This window comes from Mirounga angustirostris, unplaced genomic scaffold (assembly GCF_029215605.1).
Source record: "Mirounga angustirostris isolate CCGP_5_RB_7025 unplaced genomic scaffold, mMirAng1.0.hap1 SCAF_8, whole genome shotgun sequence".
NCBI classification, from domain to species: domain Eukaryota; kingdom Metazoa; phylum Chordata; class Mammalia; order Carnivora; family Phocidae; genus Mirounga; species Mirounga angustirostris.
Window position 1 is genome coordinate 92,742,614 of NW_026991716.1, and position 22,369 is coordinate 92,764,982.

The 22,369-nt window shown below is 37.8% G+C and overlaps 1 protein-coding gene and 1 pseudogene across 11 annotated transcripts in view; both read right to left on the bottom strand.

Annotated features, from left to right (window-relative positions):
- PDSS2 (decaprenyl diphosphate synthase subunit 2) overlaps nucleotides 1-22,369 on the bottom strand; it is a 278,138-nt gene that overhangs the window by 238,334 nt on the left and 17,435 nt on the right. The gene's annotated exons all lie outside the window — the stretch shown is intronic.
- Nucleotides 16,232-21,528, bottom strand: LOC135365589 (large ribosomal subunit protein eL38-like; annotated as a pseudogene).

Below are 22,369 nucleotides of genomic sequence, written 5' to 3' on the forward strand. Positions count from 1 at the left end.
CAGCTCGTAACTAGCAAAGCCAGGATTCAAATTCAGGCAGTTTGGTTTTAAAGTCCGTGCCTGTAACCTCTAACAAGTTACTTTTTGCCTTATCAGCCACATATTTTTCCCCCTAGGAAACAGTCCATTTTCATGATTACTATTATCACTTCAAGGCAGAAGATGTCTAAATTCTTATCTCTGGGTCTAACCTGTTGAACTGCTTGCTGAACCTCAAGCTGAATATTCATCACATCTAAAACCAATGCATCTTCTTCACTCCCTGAAAATTTCCTTTCCCAAACTTGTCCCTTCACTGGCACTGGTTCTTCCTCCATCCTTTCCACCTTTGGCCAACCTAGGAAAGTATGATTTTCCTTTCCTCTCAATTTCAAAAACATTTGTATCTATGCCAGTAATCTGCAAACACTGATTCACAGCCAAGTTTACAACAGTGCCCAGAAAAACAGTAATATAATGTGCTGGTCTATTTAAAACCCATCCTCAATTCTGATATAATTCCTACATTTTACTGTTAGAATGTTTTTCCTTTTATGAAATAGTGATAATAGATAATAAGTTTTTTAAAATATGTTTTTCTTGGTAAACTAAAAAGGTGACAACACTATAATGATTCCCAAAGTTATCTGGTTGATTCATTTTGAAAATTTACTGAACCAAGAAATATATGAGCTTCATCAATTTATCAGGATCTGCCTCTGACTCTCCCACCTCTTCTCTAACATAACAAGATATAACTAGTCAGGTATCCTGCCCAGATAGGCCCAAACAAAAGTAATAAAAGTTAGTAACTTTTGTGACTGTATCAAAAAGTTATAAAATGTACTGAAATTGTTTCCAAGTTTTAACAAGTTGGCTTTTCAAAATCTCAAGGGGTATCTGGCTGGCTCAGTCCAAAGAGCATGTGACTCTTGATCTCAGGGTTGTGAGTCTGAGCCCCATGCTGGGCATAGAGATTACTCAAAATGCTCAAAAAAGAATACTTTTACTGCTTTTAGACCCAGTTAACTATCCCTAAACTCACTCCCTTCTCACTCACTATACAGCGCCACTGAAGTTACTCTATTTCCAACAGCTTTGTACAGAAATCTTTTTGTGGTCTTAATCACGGTAAAACCACCTTGACCAAACATTTTCTGATATATAATCTGATTTGATTTATAAACTCCTACATGGATTTCCAACAATTTTTACTTTTGTCCCCATGCAAATAGCAAGTAGCATGTTTTGAACGACAGAATACAAAAGTTAGAACAAATCTGAAATAACTACACCAAACTCTTCATTTCAACATTAAGAAAAGTATAGCTTAAAGTCACATAGCTAGTGAATGACACAGCTGAGACCAGAAAGCTAAGCCTTCCAGATATCTATGGAGTTGCATGAAGGTCTAATTCACAAGAGAAAAACCAAAAGTCAGATAGAACCAAGATGGAAATCACTATACTCCTAGAGTAAAGCAGCGAAGTGGGGTAGGATAAGGCAGGCATACACATAAACACCTTCACTAGTGAAGCTGGGTTGCTTTGGGTCCACAAGGACTGAAAGTCATGCTGATGTGCAAGGCTCCAGGGGAGATTAGAGACAGTGTGGATGATGAACCAAAAAGAATCAATCTTCTTATTTAGTCGTTAATAGGAAAGTACATGCAGCCAAAAGATTAGAGTTTTGGGCCATCAACAGATAAATGAGTCAACAAAATATGGTATATCCATACTATGGAGTATTATTCAGCCATAAAATAGAATGAAGTTCTGATACACGCTACAACATGGATGAACCTTGAAAACGTTATGCTAAGTAAGCCAAAAGGACGAACATTGTACAATTCCACTTATCTGAGGTACCTAGAATAGGCAAATTCATAGAGAGAGAAAGCAGAACAGACATTACCAGGTCTGGGGAGGGAGGGGAAGAGGAGTTATTGTTTAATGATTACACAGTTTCTATTTGAGATGATGAAAAAGTTCTGGAAATGGATAGTGGTGATGGTTGCACAGTACTGTAATATACTTAATGTCAGTGAATCATACACACAAAAATTGTTACAATGGTGAGTTTTATATTCTGTATATTTTACCACAATAAAAAACATGGAAAAAATTTAGAGTTTTGGAGGTGTGAGGAATTTCTGGTTTTCTGTGCCATTAATCAACTTGTCAACTTGTTAGTTACAGGTTATCTTCCCTTAAAAACTTTTCTTAAAAAAAAAATTCAGGGGCGCCTGGGTGGCTCAGTTGGTTAAGCGACTGCCTTTGGCTCAGGTCATGATCCTGGAGTCCCGGGATCGAGTCCCGCATCGGGCTCCCTGCTCGGCAGGGAGTCTGCTTCTCCCTCTGACCCTCCCCCTCTTATGCTCTCTCTCTCTCTCTCATTCTCTCTCTCAAATAAATAAATAAAATCTAAAAAAAAAAAAATTCAAACACTTTCATCAACAGGTAACATATTTCAACAAACTTAGAGGAATTATAGGAAGCTCCAGAAAACAGTAAAACCAGCCCTGTATGGGTAGTACTGTAGTTCTTATTAAATGGTTATTTAACTGTCCTGTACTGATTAAGACATCCACTGCCATTTAAAAAATCTCATTTGCTAGGAGAGGAGACCAAAGACTCCCTTGATCAGGATGCCATAGGGATAGAAGACCTCTGAGACTGTACAACTGAATTAGCTCAGCAGATCACTGATTTTAGCCTTTGTTACCGTTAACCTAACAGTGTTCTCCTCCATACCTGAGGTCACAATCTCAACTATCTAAAGAAGCCAGAAGCCAGGCAAGGAATATAAATTAATGAAGTAACAGGGATGAATCTTGAAGGACAGGGGAAGACAGAAAGCTACGGCAGCCTGGAGTGCATCTGCCACACCGACCAACTGCTGCCGATTGCTGCCACATGGTAATGCTAGTCCACTATTGCTGTGCCTTCTGAATTTTCAAAAAAGGCTGGAAATTGACTTTTCAACTTACCCTACAAGCTGAGCACAAAACAGATCTGAGAACCCCAAGTAGCCTACAGACATCCATTTGTGTTTTTGCGCTCCATGCGCATCCTTCACCAAGTTATGAAGGAAAACAAGACTTCCAAGTTATGCATATCTCAGTTTGGATCTAAGGACTACAATTCCCTAAGAGCAACGGAGCAGACAACATTCAAGAAATATAAAGAAACCAAAAGAGTAAAACAAAAAGGCAATTGTTTTTACAAGAGCATCAACTGCTTGATTTATCTTTTTTTTACTTGAAATGGGTTTAATTTTATTGTATGTAAATTATATTTAAGTAACTTTCATTTATTTTTCTAATTTAAGTATAATTAACATACAGTATTATATTAGTTTCAGGTGTACAATATAATAATTCAACACTTCCAAACATTACTCAGCGCTCACCACAAAAAGTGGAGTCACCATCTGTCACCAAACACTACCATCTTACCGATGGTACTTTTCATCTCTGTGACTTACTTATTTAGAACTGGAAGTTTGTACCTCTTAATACCCTTTATTTCACCCATCTTCCCACCTACCTCCCCTCCGGCAATCACCAGCTGTTCTCTGTATTTAAGAGCCTGGTGTTTTTTTTTGGTCTCTTTTTTTGTCTTGTTTCTTAAATTTCACATATCAGTGAAATCACGTGGTATTTGTCTTTCTCTGTCTGACTTATTCACTTAGCATTATACCCTCTAGGGTCAACCATGTTGTTGTAAATCACAAGATCTCATTCTGTTTTATGGCTGAGTAATATTCTATTGTAAATATATACCAAATCTTCTTTATCCATTCATCTATCATCTATCATCTATGGACACTTGAGTTGCTTCCATACCTTGGCTATTGTAAATAATGCTGCAATCAACACAGGGGTGCGTTTATCTTTTCAAATTAGTGTTTTCAAAAGATGGCCAGTAGTGAAATTACTGGATCATATGGTATTTCTATTTTTAACTTTTTGAGGAACCTCCATACTGTTTTCCATAGTGGCTGCACCAATTTACAGTCCCAACAAACACATAAGGGTTCTTTTTTCTTCGCAATCTCACCAACATTTGTTGTTTCTTATCTATTTGATTCTAGTCATTCTGACAGTGTAGGGTGATATCTCCTTGTGGTTTTAATTTGTATTTCAAAAAGGCAATTTTCTTAATACCTACTTAATATATGAAAAGTAAAAATCTGGCACTTAAATATGTTAAAATAATCTCCCAGCTTTCAAAATGTGAAGATCTGAGATGTGGCAGCTATTAATTGTAATTATTAAGCAGCTATAATTTTTAAAACTCTTCAAAGACACCCTACAAGTCACATGATAGGGAATATGACCCTAGTGATCCACAATAAACCTCTTCCCTATGCCCTAACGTGAAATGTCTGTTGTATCATCTAGGATCTCATTGTCTTGAATTCTACTAGACTTTTACAACTTTGGTTAATATAACAAATACAGATCTTCAATTGTATAAGACTCCAATTGAAAATTTCTGTTTTGTCTATTTTTTTTTAAAGATTTTATTTATTTATTTATTAGAAAGTGAGTGAGAGAGAAACAGCATGAGAGAGGAGAGGGTCAGAGGGAGAAGCAGACTCCCCGCCGAGCAGGGGGAGCCCGATGTGGGACTCAATCCCAGGACCCCGGGACCATGACCTGAGCCAAAGGCAGTCGCTTAACCAACTGAGCCACCCAGGCGCCCATTGTCTATTTTTTTTTAAACTGCTTGCCATTTAATTTTTTTAAAAAAGAAATATAATTGGAAAGAGAAAAAAAATTTTTGGCAAAAAAGCTGCTTTCTTGAGTTTGACTTAGATACAGTAACCAAGAATAGTAGAGGAATAAAAGCTATTTACTCTTTCTCTTATCACAAACTAGTTACTCCTTTCCAAAGGTAACCCTTTCTCTTGCCAAGGAGAGTCAAAATTCTTCCTTAAATTTGATCCAGCTAATTTATTCACAAACAGTATCATTTCCTTCTACTAAAAACAAAACAATATACAGTGGGATCTAGCTAGCATTGTGTTTATGTGCTAGACATCATGCTAGGCACATAGTAGGTATCATCTCACTTAATGCTCACTACTATATGAAATAGGTACCTTTATATCTGAACAAAGCGGACATGGTCCCTGCTCTCAAGAGGCTTACTTTCTAGTGGAGAGACAGACATTAAACAATCCTAACAAAGAATGTACAACTGCATTTAAAACCAGAGTTAGAAAGGAGATGAACAAGGTGCTACTAATGCATAGAAAACTCGACCTTATCTAAGGAGACTTCTTTGCAGAAGTAACATACTGTCAAGATCAACGGATAAGCACATTCTAACTAGGTGAAGTCTCCAGGCTAGAAGAACAGTGTGAGTAAAGGCCCTGTGATGGAAGGAAACACAGTGAATTTGAGGCAGAGAAAAAAGGCCAATGTGGCCAAAGCAGAGAAAACAAGGGGAAGCATGCTGTGTGTTAAGGCTGAAGAAACAAGCTATCTTTGGCTTTGCTCTTCACATTAGGAGTTTCAATCCTCGGAGCAACAGAGACTGCTAAAGTTAGGAGAAGGGGGAGAGAAGATGATCAGATTTGTGGGTATTTTTAAATCAAAAGAATATAAAATAAAAAGGTATACTGTCACACTCCCAACCTGTCACTATCTACCTGATTTTCTCCACCCCTGTAGGTAATCAGTCTTAGTCTTTCTTACGTAGTGTGTCTATCCTGATATGAGGACACACACACACACTCTTCCCTCCTTTCTTACACAAAAGGTAGTATTGTTCTGTACCTTGTTTTTTTCACTTAATATATCCATTCTTTTTTTTTTTTTGCAACTCATAGCATTCCATTGTGAGTATGTACCATGGTTTATCTAACCAGTCCCTTGTGGATGAGAAGAAAAAGCCCAACAACTACTATTGGATTATGTTAGTACAGACAATCTTGTAAGTAGGATTCCTGGGATATAGGATAAATGCATTTATAATTCTGACAAACACTGCTAAGTTGTACACTCCTATCAACAATGTGTGAAAATGTCTGGACAACTGATTGGTTTATCAAACTTCTGGATTTTTACCAATGTGATAGGTAAGAAACTGTATTTTATTGAAATTTTAATTTGCATTTCTCCTTTTAAGGTAAGATTGAGCATTCTTTCATATGTTTAAGAGCCATCTATACTATCTGTTCATGTCCTTAGCCCATTTTTCTATTGTGTTTCTATGAACTCTCTTAATATATCTATTTGTCTATAATATTAGTGGCAAAATTTTTCAACTTGTATTTCTCTTTTTTAAAATTAAAAAAAGGGCGCCTGGGTGGCTCAGATGGTTAAGCGTCTGCCTTCCGCTCAGGTCATGATCCCAGGGTCCTGGGATCGAGTTCCACATCGGGCTCCCCGCTCAGCGGGGAGCCTGCTTCTCCCTCTGACCCTCTCCCCTCTCATGCTGTTTCTCTCTCGCTCACTCTCTAAAAAATAAATAAAATCTTTAAAAAAAGATAAATTAAATTAAATTAAAAAAAGTTTTTGAGATAATTAACATATAACATTATATTCATTTTATTTATTTATTTTTTATCATGTTATGTTAATCACCATACATTACATCATTAGTTTTTGATGTAGTATTCCATTATTCATTGTTTGCGTATAACACCCAGTGCTCCATTCACTATGTGCCCTCTTTAATACCCATCACCAGGCTGACCCATCCCCCCCCCCAGAACCCTCAGTTTGTTTCTCAGAGTCCATAGTCTCTCATGGTTCGTCTCCCCCTCCGATTTCCCCCCCTTCATTTTTCCCTTCCTGCTATCTTCTTCTTTTTTTAACATATAATACATTCTATTCATTTTAAATATAAAACATAGCATAACAATTTGATATGTCTATATTGTCATATGTTCCTGAAGAATATAGGGGCGCCTGGGTGGCTCAGTCGTTAAGCATCTGCCTTCGGCTCGGGTCATGATCCCAGGGTCCTGGGATGGAGCCCCACATCGGGCTCCCTGCTCGGCGGGAAGCCTGCTTCTCCCTCTCCCACTCCCCCTGCTTGTGTTCCCTCTCTCGCTGTGTCTCTGTCAAATAAATAAATAAAATCTTTAAAAAAAAAAAAAGAATATAAAAGTGGATGTGAACATACTGAAAAACATGCCATGTTCTCGAATAGGAAGTCTCAGCATCATAAAGTGCTGATTCTCCCATACCTCGTTTATTAACTAAAGCGATCTAAATGAAAATACTAAAGAAACTAATTATAAAGTACATATTGGACCCTGAAAAACCGTGAAACAGAAGGGCAATGAGGGGGGACTAGCTCTTCCAGATATTAAAATATACCATAAATCTTCAACTAAAGCAATGTCATATTGGTGCATGAATTGACAGACTAATACAGCAGAATTGAAAATTCAGAAATTCAGTATATTCACATCCACTTTTTTTAAAAATTTATTTATTCGACAGAGAGAGAGAGAAGCGAAAGAGGGAATACAAGCAGGGGGAGTGGGAGAGGGAGAAGCAGGCTTCCCAAGGAGCAGGGAGCCGAATGCAGGGCTCGATCCCAGGACCCTGGGATCATGACCTGAGCCAAAGGCAGCCGCTTAATGACTGAGCCACCCAGGCGCCCCTCGCATCCACTTTTTAAAAAAAGATTTTATTGGGCGCCTGGGTGGCTCAGTTGGTTAAGCGACTGCCTTCGGCTCAGGTCATGATCCCAGAGTCCTGGCATCGAGTCCCACATCGGGCTCCCTGCTCAGTGGGGAGTCTGCTTCTCCCTCTGACCCTCCCCCCCTCTCATGCTCTCTCTCTCAAATAAACAAAATCTTTAAAAAAACAAAACCAAAAAAACACAAAGCTTTATAAATAAAGATTTATTTATTTATTTATTTATCAGAGAGAGAGAGAGAGAGAGCACAAGCAGGGGGAGCAGCAGAGGGAGAGGCAGGCTCCCCACTGAGCAAGGAGCCTGATGCAGAGCTCGGAGCTCGATCCCAGGACCCTGGGATCATAACCTGAGCTGAAGACAGACGCTTAACCGACTGAGCCCCCCAGGCGTCCCTGTTCACATCCACTTTTCATATTCTTCAGGAATGGAGGAGGTAGACTAAAAGGAGGCCAGGTGGGTAAAGTTAGACGAATGCAGATCGTTTCTGGTAACTGAAGGATCCAGAGGGATAAACTCGAGATAGAATAGAGTGATAAGAGGGCACAGCAACATTTAATCACCTGGCGAAGCCTATGCCACAGAGGCAGGGAAGGAACGGCTAGAAAGTCAGAAGAAAATCAAGTAAAAAGTGTTTTTCAAGAAAAAAGAAACTGTCAATAATACAATTAGAACAAAGACTAAAAGAAATCCATTAGATTTAGTGATATGGAGGTCATTAGGGATCTTGGTAAGATCTCTTTGGGGGAGTATTTTATAATTTATAGACTGGAAGCCAAAGGGGGACTTACATTGCAGTATGGTGAAATATAACTATTTTGCTCTGATTTGATCCTAAAAGGGTCTTCCTGAAAGTCAACATGCCACTAAATTCAGAATATAACTGCATAGATATTATTCCTCAAATGGAGATCAAACAGTCATGGAAGGGGGTTCTTGAATAATTTATATAGTAACAGCTATAGAGTGAAGAGGATGGCAAACATGAAGTAAATTTTTTCCAAAGCAAATGAGGCTGTAGCTTCAGAGAAGGATTTGGCTTGGAGTTAGCTCCGCGAACATTCTCAAGCACAGCCGGAGAGCCACATGAAATAGGCAGCTGCCTAAATAGGATGCACAAAACAAGCCCCTGGCTGCTCAGAACCACATCCTTCTGCGTCTTCTCAAGATACCTCTCTCTCTCTCTCTCTCTCTCTCTCTCTCCCCCTTCAATCTGATCTCAGAATACTAAATATGGTCTCTTCTGGGTTAGTTCCAACAGAAGCATCCATCTAAAGCTTCCTTGGTAGAAAAGTAAGGGTAAAAATTATTACTAATTCTCTCTTAATATTCAGACAGGACAGCACACAGAATCCAGCTTCGAGGCGATAGCAAAAGGGTTCCAGGAACAGAGGAGTCAATAAAATAGTAGCAATGCCTCAGTCAGATCCAAAGTGGGACTGAACAGGCCCTAAGGAGAATATCCCGTGGGACATTCCAGAAACCGGGGACTGTGAGGATGAAGAACATACACGGACTAAGGCAAGGCATTCAAGGGACATAATCACAAAATCTTAAGGGAAGACCTTAGACATGACCTAGCTGAGACAGAACGCTTAAACAAAAAGGAAAGAAGAAAGGTGATTTTACACCACTATTTTACCAGACTAGAGCCAAATAAAACTAGGATTCTCACACAGAAGTGATTAACTGAGCAGTTCCTAGGTAAAAAATAAAAAATTTATAGATCCTGCAGAAATCTTCAGAATGGAAAAACTTCCAAGTCCACCTAAACTGATTTGCATGCCAAAACAAACTTCCAACATGGAAAAAGAGGGTAAGTGAAATAGACCAGTATCTTTTCATCTTCCTTTTTAATACAAATTTGGACCAAGAATGGAAACAAAAAAATCCTAGCACTGAAATGCAGAAATCCGAGGTCCTATCTACCACTCATCAGCTGTACAATTATAGGCACACTTGTTGTCACAGTGCTAGACCAAAAGCACTAGTGAGGTCTCTTCCAGGTATAAGATCGTTGTTCATAAAAAGAGGATACTGCTCTCAGATAAGGATTATTAGGGGCGCCTGGGTGGCTCAGTCGTTAAGCATCTGCCTTCGGCTCGGGTCATGATCCCAGGGTCCTGGGATTGAGCCCCGCATCGGGCTCTCTGCTCAGCAGGAAGCCTGCTTCTCCCTCTCCCACTCCCCCTGCTTGTGTTCCCTCTCTCGCTCTGTCTCTCTCTGTCAAATAAATAAATATAAAATCTTAAAAAAAAAGATAAGGATTATCATCTTTGTTTGCTAAAGATACTGGATCAGCAAATTCAATTAAAATCCTTAAGGTAGAGGGAAAAAAGAGTGTCTGCAATAACAACTCCTGATTGTAACTCCATTGAGGAGGTGGATTACACATTTCTTTAGGTGGTTCTACTCTGTTTTGTACCTTCCAAACTTTAGCCCCACTCCAAAGCCCACCAAACACAGTGGTATTCAAAAAAATCTGGGTCGGGCGCCTGGGTGGCTCAGATGGTTAAGCGTCTGCCTTCGGCTCAGGTCATGATCCCAGGGTCCTGGGATCGAGTCCCACATCGGGTTCCCTGCTCCTTGGGAGCCTGCTTCTCCCTCTGCCTCTCTCTCTCTGTCTCTCATGAATGAATAAATAAAATCTTAAAAAAAAAAAAAAAAAATCTGGGTCAATGAGGTAATGTAATGCTATAAACTTCTACATTATTCTGTGGAACTCGTACCAGAGGTTGTTTATTCCTAAGTGGTAGAATTAAAGAAGGTACTGCACCAGAGAACTGTATTCGCTCGGTGAAACCCACTCCCCGATACCAATTCTCTGTACAAGGTTGTCTCAAAGGAAAGAAACAGGGGCTGGCTCTTGTTTCAGCTTAACTTGCATACCTCCTTTTTGGAACTGGGCGAAGTAACACAGGATATTAAAGGATGTGGTGGCTATTCTGGGGGGCAAATTTTTTCTTTATAGAATTAGAATTGTGCTAATTCTTATCGGGGGGCAGCAAGGAATAAATCACATATTAGTACCTCATGGTGACAGTTTATTCTATTTACTGTAACTGGGGAGAAATGCATTTTACTCATATGGTAAAGTAACAGAGAACTCTGTTCCTAGGCATGTGCCTAACTCATATTTCAAGAGAATGAATTTTTTTTTAATTTATTTATTTGACAGAGAGAGCCAAAGAGAGAGAGAGAACGAGCAGGGGTAGGGGCAGACGGTGAGGGAGAAGCAGACTTCCCTGCTGAGCAGGAAGCCCAATACGGTGCTCATCCCAGGACCCCAAGATCACAACCTGAGCCCAAGGCAGACGCTTAACTGACTGAGCCACCCAGGCATCCCGAAGAGAATGAATTTGTAAGCCCAGGATACCACCAACTTATAGCAGACAGGGTAGGGGCATATAAGTCATGAAATGGGAAGCAAACAGGAAAGAAACCCAGTGCGGGCATTTGAGCGTAATAAATATAATAGCAATCTACAAGATGAACGGTTCATGTTGTTTATGATTACAGACTGATTATTCCTCTAAGTGCAAAGACTATCCAATAAGTCATATCTGGGTTGATTTGTTAGCAAGGTACTTTTACCAGATAATAAATTAGAATGTAATTAAAGTGCATTCTGTGTTTATCATAGACTAAGATGGCTTACTATAATTCTCAATTATCTGCATGAACACATAACATGACAGCATCGTGAATAAACCTTCTAGCAAAGGGCAATAAACATCTTAGGAATGCACTAAAATTGCTAGATTTCTTCTCCAGTCCTTTTAAAAATGTGTTTATGTGTTTCTAATTTTGATAAATTATATAAACAGAACCAAATTCATTTGGTACTTGCTTGGTACAGTAAGTCATACAGTAAGTCTGAACTCGGTAAGTCCCTGAACTTCTTAGCTTCTTAGCAATTTGCTAAGGGCAGTGACTAACTCATGAAAGATGTAAAAGAAAATAGAATTGAATATTTACCACAAACTTTTGTTAGGTGAAAAAATCTTAAGCATAGAAAAAAGAAGAATCACAAAGGAAAAAAGCAGGTGAGAACAATTAAAAATTTATAAATGTGTGTATAAAACATTTATAGCATATGAGGCAATAATTTCACCATATAAAGATGTCTTAAAGATTAATAAATAAATCATTCTAGGAGAAATAGACAAAACACACAAAGAGAAATAAACAGAAACATGGAAAAAATTTTCAAGTAGATTAAATTTAAATCAGGATAACATTTGTTCACCTAATTAGTAGAAGTCTTTTTTTTTTTTAATGATAATGACCAATACTGGCAAAGATACAGTGACACTGGTATTCTCATACATTGCTGATAGTGTTGGAAATCAATTAGAACTCTTCCCAAAAATATAATTTGAGAGTTTGAATTAAACATTACAAAAAGGTTTATAATATTTAGCTCAGGGGGTGCCCAGGTGGCTCAGTCTGTTAAGCAGACAACTCTTGGTTTCAGCTCAAGTCATGATCTCATGGGTCCTGGGATCTGGCTCCATGCTCAGTGGGGAGTCTGCTTGAAGATTCTCTCCCTCTGCCCCTCCCCTCACTCGTGCTCGCACATGCTCTCTCCCTCTCTCTCCCTCTAAAATAAATACATAAATCTTTAAAAAAATATATTTAGCTCAGTACCCCACATCCCAGGATCTATAGATAAAAATACTTATTACAGCTTGACCTATCAATAATAGGAATCTGAAATAACATAAAAATCCAACTACAGGGTAATGACAATGTTAAATATGGTATAATCATGGACAGACTATTATGTAGCTATTCAAAATGATGGTTATGAAGACTAAGCAGAAAAGGATAAAAAATTATAAAGGCAAGATGATCATATTCTAATAAAAATATGCATATTAAAGAAGACTAGGAAGGAAAATACCAAAGTGACAATCTTTGTGTTAATCTGGTATAATAGGCTGAATAAATGCCCTCCTACCCCAAAAGATGTCCAGGTCCTAATCCCTGGAAGCTGTGAATGTTACTTTACTTGGCAAAGGGACTTTACTGATGTGATTAAGTTAAAGATCTTGAGATGGGGAGATTATCCTAGATTACCTGGATGGGCTCAATATAACCACAAGGATCCTCATAAGAGGAAGTCGGGAGGGTCAGAGTCAGAAAAGGAGATGTGACGACAGAGGCAGAGGCTGGAGTGATGTGGCCACAAGTCAAGGAAGGTGGGCAGCCTCTAGAAGTCACAAAAGGCAAGGCATGCATTCTCCCTAAAATCTCCAGAAGGAACTCAGCTCTGCTGACATCTTGATTTTTGCCCCATAAGACCCATTTAGGACTTCTGATCTCCAGAAAAGACAATTAGCTTGTGTTATTTTAAGCCAATAAAATTGTGGTAATTTGTTACAACAGCGATAGGAAACTAACATAGATGGTAAGACTGCCCTTTCTAAACTTTCTGCAATGTTCATATTACTTTTATTGAGCATTCTAATATGTAAACTTAGCTAAAATTTAAGATTCTAGATGAAAACTGCCTCTGCTGCAGCGGCCCTCTCAATCCTGGTTGCATGGTAGTATCAAGTATTCACCTTTCAAGAAAAAAAAAAGAGAAAAGAATACCAATGCCATAGTTTCTCTTCATTCCCAGAGATTCTGATTTAGTTTTTGTTAGGCTCAAACATCAGTACTTTCTTAAAGCCGCACCTGCTAATGTGCAGCCAGGGTTGAGAACCACTACTCTGGCGTAACAACTCATGACTGACAAGTTTCTCTAACCCAAAGAAAAAAAAAAATTTTTTTTTTAAAGATTTTATTTATTTATTTGACAGAGAGGGACACAGCGAAGAGAGGAAACACAAGCAGAGGGAGCGAGAGAGGGAGAAGCAGGCTTCCCGCGGAGCAGGAAGCCCAACGTTGGGCTTGATCCCAGGACCCTGGGATCATGACCTGAGCCGAAGGCAGACACTTAATGACTGAGCCACCCAGGCGCCCCAGAGCAAAAATGTTTATCAACCTAAAACTACATCTCTTTCAAGAATTCTGAGGACACTCAACAACAGTTTGCCTTAGCTTAAATTTAGGTCTAGGACAGAAACCTTGTTTAACTGGCACTGTCAAAGAAAAAGAAAAAATAAAATCATTTCTTAAATAAATAAATAAATAAAAATTAAAAATTAAAAAAAATAATAATAAAATCATTTCTTCTACTTCTTCAATGTTTCTCATTTCTGGAGTTCAAAGGACTCTTCAGAGAAACGATGCTCCAGGAAAAAGGTTCTTAGCTGCTACCCAAGGCCCCATATTCAAATTAGAGTAGTTCGCAAGAAGAATTGTGTGTCCTTCCCTTTTCTACTGACAATTGACTTTATTATGACTACTAAAACAACGTAAGATATCTGGTCTTTGAATTTTTTATAGTATATTCTTTAAATGGTGTTGACTAGCCAAGTTCCTCTGATAACGTGTTCTCTGAAGCCATATTTTCACTCCACTTTCCAGGGATCAAGCCATATATTATTAAACACACACACAGACACTTCAGTATGTTTGTGAGCAAATGTGTAACTTAAGGCTTTCAAATGTGATATTCTCAGCTATAGAGGAATTACTGATCAAGTCTCATGCACCTCTCGGTCAACTCATAGCACCACTTCATATTCTTTCAGCAGGAAAATCCACAAATGAGAGACATCGTTATCAACCAAGTGTGTCCAAAGATTGATCTCCATAGCAACTGCAACTCTGCCACATGTAGTGTATAAGGCATTGGCGTTAACACCACATGCACACAAAGTGTTGGTATTATGTAGTCCAGACTGTGGTTGCTGTAGAAACCTAAACCCAAGTCCCTGACAACAGTGGATAAAATGAAAACAACAACAGAAGGGTCCTTGAGTACTTAGCCATAGCCATCTACACCTTTGCTTTCAAGCAAGATAATGCCATTTTAAATGCTATGTAATAGTCTTATTGATACCATGAAAGGAATATTTTCTACAAAAATAATGTTAAATGATGTCATGTCTGTTTAACATTAGGAACCATTTCCTATTCCCTAAAAAATTCTTCCTCCCATCGTGTGCTCAGTTGGGGTTCAGAAGCTCACCGCAACCACGTACTGTCACCTTCTACTGGCCTCAGCCATAGCTAGTCCCGCACACAGGCAGTCTGGAGCGGTGCCAGGCTTTGCTGCCACCATCACAACAACTATGACAGATATAAATAAGTTTATTCTAAAATAATTATGCAAAAGAAGACTAAAGTAGGAGGAATCACTTTATCTGATTTTAAGGCTCACCACGTAGCCATCAAAATCAAGACAGTGTCATATTGGCAGAAGAATAGAAGCAAAGATCAATGAAACAGAGAACCCAGAAATGGGTCATTACAAATACACCAACTGATTCTGACAGAGGTGCAAGAGCAGTTTGGTGGAGCGAGGGGTAGTCTTTTCAACAAATTGTGCTGAAATAACTGGATATTCACAGACAGGGGGAGAAAAAAAGAACTTTGACTTAGAATTCATGCTATACACAAAAACAAATGCAAAATGGATCACGGATTTAAATGTAAAGCATGAAACTATAAAACTTTTATTTTTAAATTTTGTTTTTAATTTAAGCAGCTTTACTGAGGTGTAATTGGCATACAATAAACTGCACGTATTTAACATGTACACTAACACTTGTAGAAGAAAACATAGGAGAACATCTTTGGGACCTAGGGCTAGGAAAAGACATTATATCAAATTTAGGGGGAAAAATATCCAACAAAACAGGATAGTGAATTATGGTATATCCGTACAAGGAATACAAGGTGGTTGTTAAAAATTATGTTCACTGAACATTAAAAGCAATCCTCTATATATTGCTATATAAACAAAATACACACATGGACAAACTCATTTTTATAGTCTTGCAGGCTATCTAGCTATCTCTAGATGGTAAGATTCTGGGTACTTTTTAAATAAATTTCTATACTGTCTAACAGTGACATGTTCTAAATAAAAATGAGATTAATTTTTAAAATTAAGTAACACATACTAAAGAATAAAGAAGGCTCTTTTCAACTAGAGATTTTTATATACAATAATGTTAAAAACCTACTTGTTTTAGTCTCCCAGAAAAAAATAAAACTACCCTCTCTGATACAGAAACATTTGCTTTTTCTTTATGATTTCTCCAGGTTCCTGAAGAGACACCATTCATTTCCAGCCTAAAAACAAACAAAATTTGACCAGATTTCCTTTAAAAAAAAAATCCATGCAGGGGCACCTGGATGGCTCAGTTGTTACGCATCTGCCTTCGGCTCAGGTCATGATCCCAGGGTCCTGGGATCGAGCCCTGCATCGGGCTCTCTGCTCGATGGGAAGCCTGCTTCTCCCTCTCCCTCACCCCCTGCTTGTGTTCCCTCTCACTGTGTCTCTTTCTGTCAAATTATAAACAAAATCTTTGGGAAAAAAAAAAATCCATGCAACCCAAGGGCTGTATATGCCCATTCACCCTAAATTTGATAACCTCTACATCTCTATTATATCTAGCTGTAAATAGCAATGAGTACAGATTTAGAATTTTTAAATAGATAATTTATTAAAATGCACTCACAAGAGTACTCTACAATAAATATATAGTAAAGGAAAGATGAACAGGAACAAGGGAAAAGAAAATAGAAGGAAAAGAATATCTTAACTTGATCTTGAGAAAAATATAATCACTTTAGTTCTGAGGATAAGAAAGAAGACATACAGAAAACAGTTTCCTCTTTATATTGGTAATTTGTATGAAGATCAGAATCTGTGAAAGCTTATTTGATGCTTTGGAGTTACCCGAGCTTTCTGTGCAGTTCAAAGTCAAGGTTTCTCAAGTGGAGACACATGGCTCCTTTGTGTATGTTCTTTCCCTCAGTGAAACTGCTTGAAATGTCCAAGTCTAATGATATAAATTCTGATGCTTTCACAGTGAATATTCTGGATGGCATCATTTCTCTATGCCTTCCAATGTCTTAAAAATGTTTTGTTTTTGTTTTATAGGCCTGAATTAAGGAAACATAATATGCTGAAATCATCAAGAGGTTTTCTCAGGTTCATTAAAGTTCTCCCACATGGTTAACTGCTGATTTTTACCCAAAATTAACATGATACTAACTCTACTCTTCCTGAATTCCACATGGTATTCTAGTGAAAGGGAAGGGCAAAATTATCTTCCTCCTATTTTCCATCAATCCAAATTCTACCCATTCTTCAAGCAGCTGCTCAAATTCTTCCACAGAACCCTCCGGTTTAGTCAGCCCACAGTGGTCTATCCCTGACCTGAACTCCTGTAACACTTAACTAAATCTTCCATTTGGCAATTACTAACAATTATGATGAAATTATTTTTATCTTACATTATCACTTGAACTTCACAGATTTACAACTAGGTTCCTCAAGAATATTCTATGTCCTTGGAGTATAGAAACCCTTTTTATCTCAACAAACCTGTCATTGTGTTTTAATACACAGTTGATGGTCAATAAATATTGGTTGACTAACTGCAACACAACTATACCTTTCAATTCCCCTCCTTAATTGACACTAATGTGTGTGTGGTTTTTTTCAATGCTTAGCTATCATTCCTCCTGCCTACCTTCTGTCTTATGGACAGAACTACAAAGCAGAGGCTGAAGACAGGGGCTTTAAAGGGAATTGTTTTCTCTTTGTCTCCCTGCAGCAAAACTTGTTTAAACACGTTAAAGGAGAATAAAACTAAATTTATACCTATGGCACATTTCTTTCAAAGTGAAACAACCATCATTTTAACAGGAAATAAGCTACCTTTCTTGGAAACTATTCTAAGGGAAAAGTCGAGAGAGTAACCCCTGTGCACTAACAGACTGCTTTCCGATAAAAGCCTATGATGAATTCCATCAGCCTCAGCCCACCATACTCCCAAACTCTGCACTCTCGACTTGCGTGAGCCCTTACGAATTCAAAGATATTTTTACCAATCATGTGAATTCTATCCAAAAACATCCTTCAGTGCCAGAAAGGCTTTATGATTAGGGGTCCATTCTTTTAAGAATATTTATACTGCCTAAATAACTCCAGATGTTTTGCTCTGGTTTTTGGTTAACAGGTGGGGCAGGAGGGCAGAAATCAAAATGAGGACTCTCCCAATTAGAACATTTGCCATTCCATCCTAAATGAGCCCTTTCTTATATTTCTGCCTGATGTTCCAGAATTTAAACTTACGACACTCGTGTGTAATGCCAAAATATGAGGATTTAGATAGGGTTGTTACTAAAAAAAAAAAAAAGGTTTGCGGATAGCTTACACCTAAATTATTTTTACAAAGCACAATCATATGAAACAGAACTTGCTTCCTGCATTGTAATGAACTTGCCAACAGTATGAAGCACTATTTGTAGACAGCTGTTTTTGATAGAGGAGCAAATTATGGAATAACAAATTCTTCATATTTTGCAGAAGTTGTACACCTGCCGATTAGAATTTGTTTTCAAATCCTAAATCTATACTATCTGAAAGCTAATATATATACATATATATTAGAATTTTTAAAATTTTAATACAGTTCAAATCAGTGTGCCAGTTTCATTGATGCTCCTTCATTGCCAAACCTGGGGGCAGGGACTGCTTCAGTTTCTCTGCCTTCTCTTTGTGATGACCAAGGTATAAAGGTATCTGCTGCATTGAACTTTAAACTTCACATTATCCTTATTTTTCTTGATCTTGACAGATTCTGTTCACCTGGCCGTGAGCATAAAGTCCTTGATTTCTTCAATTCTGCGAGGCATGGCCGCGAGGGGCGCAGGGGGCACATGGCTGGCACGGCAAGGGGCAAAAAGCAAGAATGGAAAAGAGCGAGAATTCCGTTTCTGGGCAGTTCTGAAAGCTAATATATTTTCATTCTATATATTACATATAGTCAAAATCTTCTGAAGCATTCTGATCACTCAGTAGTGCATTGCACAGCCTCAGAAGGAACTTTATACTACTCTTCTTGGTGTCTTCAAGAAGGTGTATGCCAGTCCTGTGAAGATTTCAAAATAAAAAGACTCAATAGCATCTCTCTAATCCATCCCTACAAATGTTATAGCCAGGAAAACTTGCCCCACCTAATCTTAATCAATCCTGCTACAATTTAAGTGCATTTAAGTAATGACTCAAGCAAAGGTGAGGGAAAAGGCAAAGTCTCTCTGGTTGGGAAAGGTTTTACTCATTCAATTAAATTCTGTGAGTACTTATTGAAGGCTTTATATGTGTCAAGTATATGCTGGGCAATAGGAATATAAAGACAAAGTCATCTCTTTCAAAAAGATCATAGTCTTAGAAACACTTATATGGAAATCAGAGGCCCAAATAAAGGATCCAAATAGGTCAATTAATCCATGAAGCTGTCAGCTGTAACTGATGCATCTCAAATGGCAAACTGAAGAACATATGCCCAATCTTTTTTCTCCCAGCTTTACTGAGGAATAATTGACTTATACTTATGTATATATTTATATATATACTTAATATACTTATATATATTTAAAATGTACAACATATGCCCAGTCTAAAGGAAGCAGCCACCACTTGACACCAGCTGATCAAGACCCATGGAGAATGAAAACTCAATGGTGTCATATCTTCTGATTTTTAGAAGAGACAGGAAGCTGGAGGAATGAGCAATTTAAACTGGAGAAATCACAGAATACTTATCAAAAAGGCTAATACTTGAGTAAAGTCCGAGTTAAGCAATGTTTACCAGATATGAATGTGGATGGTTTACTTCCTATGGCTACAGCTTAGGGTGGAAGTGGAGAGAGTGGCCGAAGTGACTAGAAAGGACGGAGTGTTTTGCCACACACAGGCCACACTGTATCCTACAGAACATGGGAAGCCACTAAGGGGTCTGTGACTCCGTTATCACAGATGGTTAGAATTTACCTATCTGCAGGAAACTTATCAACCTGCCATTCAGTGAGATTTCGAGATTTGACAGGCATATAAAGAGCCAGGCACCTTGCTTATAATCCATAAAACTAGACTGGGCATCACCATATCTAAACATTTGTCTTAGCCCCCCTAACTACTGGGACATCTAAGTGCTCCCATGGTTCCAGTAGCAGCAATGCCTGCTTAAACAAACAGCAGCCAATTTACCCATGGAGAGGAGTATACTGGAGAATTCTGGGAGATCTATCACTCCCAGATGCTTCTCCTTTAATCTTGGCCAAGAGTAAAAAAGTGAAAGCACCAGGACACCTGGGTGGCTCAGTCGTTAAGCGTCTGCCTTTGGCTCAGGTCATGATCCCAGGGTCCTGGGATTGAGCCCCGCATCGGGCTCCCTGCTTGGCAGGAAGCCTGCTTCTCCCTCTGCCCCTGCTTGTGTTCCCTCTCTCGCTATCTCTCTGTCAAATAAATAAAATCTTAAAAAAAAGTGAAAGTACCTTATTCATTGTTAAAATGACTTAGAGATTACAAAACCTCTTGACAGATATTATTCCCACTCATCTAAGAGACCCTCGGCTCCCTATTTTCTACTTTGCCTGGGTTTGTAACCCATCCACAGCGGCCAATTATATTCATATTCTGAACTCCTGTATACTAAACCAACTTCAAGAATTCTAAAATCTAATTCAGAGCCACATGTTAATCAGCAACCACTAGTTCCTTCAAACTCCTAACCCATTAGTCAATCCTATTTTACTGGCAATTCATTAATGAAATATAATAAACTCAATGCAAAATTAATCTATATTTTGCTTCAGAAAGGATGTTTATTTTTGCCAAGGATATTTCCTATTCTCCAGTTAGGGAGGGAGAAATAAAACTATGTTGTCACCTAAGTCTTTCATTCAAGACTCACAACAAGATAGCTATTATTATTCCCAATGTTGCTGATGAGAAAACAGAGGGGCTGAGTAGTTAACATGCCCAAACAGCAGCTAATAAATGACATAAGCCAGGGCTGAATCCAGTTCAGTCATGTTCCAAAACTATGTTTTTTCCACTACACCACACAGCTTCACCTGCTACTATTTCTCATGATAACAGTTCTAAGACTCCACTTCTACCTTATATTTATTTGTATAGTGCAGCATATTTTTCAAACTCCACCCCAGTTTTTTCCTAGGTGGACCAGGTAAATGCAGGAGTACTTTTAAATTTAGATTAAAATTCTAAAGTCAGGGTTGCACAGTCAGTTAAGCATCCAACTGAGGTTGAGGTCATGATCTCAGCTCAAGGTCCTGGGATCAAGCCCCATGTCGGGCTCTGCACTCAGCACGGCATCTGCTTGAGATTCTCTCTCCCCTCCCTCCCTCTGCCCTTCCCGCTCATGCTTTCTCTCTCTCTCTCTAAAATAAATAAATAAATCTTTAATAAAATAAAATAGCTTTATATAATTTTATATAAAATTCTAAGGCCAGGACTACCAATTTCTTAGATGCTCGTTTCTGGAGCTCCTTTCTATGTACTCACAAACTTGTATCATACACACTCTATTGTCACTCTTGTGTTTAATCATGGATACTACAGAACAAAAAGTATGTGAGAAAAATATATAATACTTAAAAATTAATAGTACTACATAAAAATGCTTTTAATAAAAGCTTTGTATATACTATATTAGTCCTGTGAAAATAAATGACAATCCTTTTAAGTATATAGCAACAAAAAAGAAATAACCTCAAGTTAGAGAGAAATGGTGAAGCAGATTTGTGAAGCCATTTCTATTTTGAGTATAAAATAAATTTCATTTACTTGTTGATATTTAACAATTTAAGATATAGAAAGCACCTGGAACAAAGCCCCTATAATTATTAAATGTTATACAGAATATGTTCATGCAAATTATCAATGTTTGAAAAATTCAAAACACTACTGTTAAGTTTTTAGAGTATGGTATAATACTTACTAGACCTATCTCTAGCCTCACAACTCTGGAAATAAAATCAATTCAGTTTGCTTAAAAAAAAAAATCTTTGGAGCAAATGAAATAAACTTCCAAGGAGATTCCAAAAGAATGGTAATTTTTAAAACTACTTTTAAGTATTTGTTAAAATGAAGTTTCAGTATACAAAAATAGAAAAAAATGAAAGGTTTTGAGTAAGCTTTGGTGAGTCATAGGAAGGAAAGCAAATGCAGCTGCACTCCATGAACTAAAGATTTGCATCTAGAACTTCATGTAAGTATTAAATCAGAAACAACTATCTGAATGGTTAACATCTAGTGCCCATTTTAAAAACCTACTCCAAGGCAGCTATTTTTAGAAAAACATTCATTCAACTCTTCAAACCACAAGCACAGATGAATATTTTTTGGTAACTAAAGGTCCTCTAAGGTGTTACACATACACACACACACACACACACGAAAATTCTGACTCCTGCAAAAGGATAAAGAAGGGATAATTATAGAATACAACAGTATTGATGGAATGCAGTTGGCAATACAGTGGTAATGAGCAATATGAGAAGAGAGAGATGTGGGTATCTGAATCTTAATTGATTAGAATCTAAGCACAAAGAGTTAAGTATTACAGCACTTCAAAACCTATGATCAATTCATCCTTACTAACTGGGCCCAATCCTTGAGTAATACATGGAACATTTTTAAAGGATAAAAATTCAGTCATCCATTATTGCCTTAAGTGATTTGTATTAAAATATTATTTATAGATGTATAAATATAAAAATTATAAACACTGTATGGTTAGAGTTCTTATATAACTAAAATAAATAAAATTACAAATTGAGTA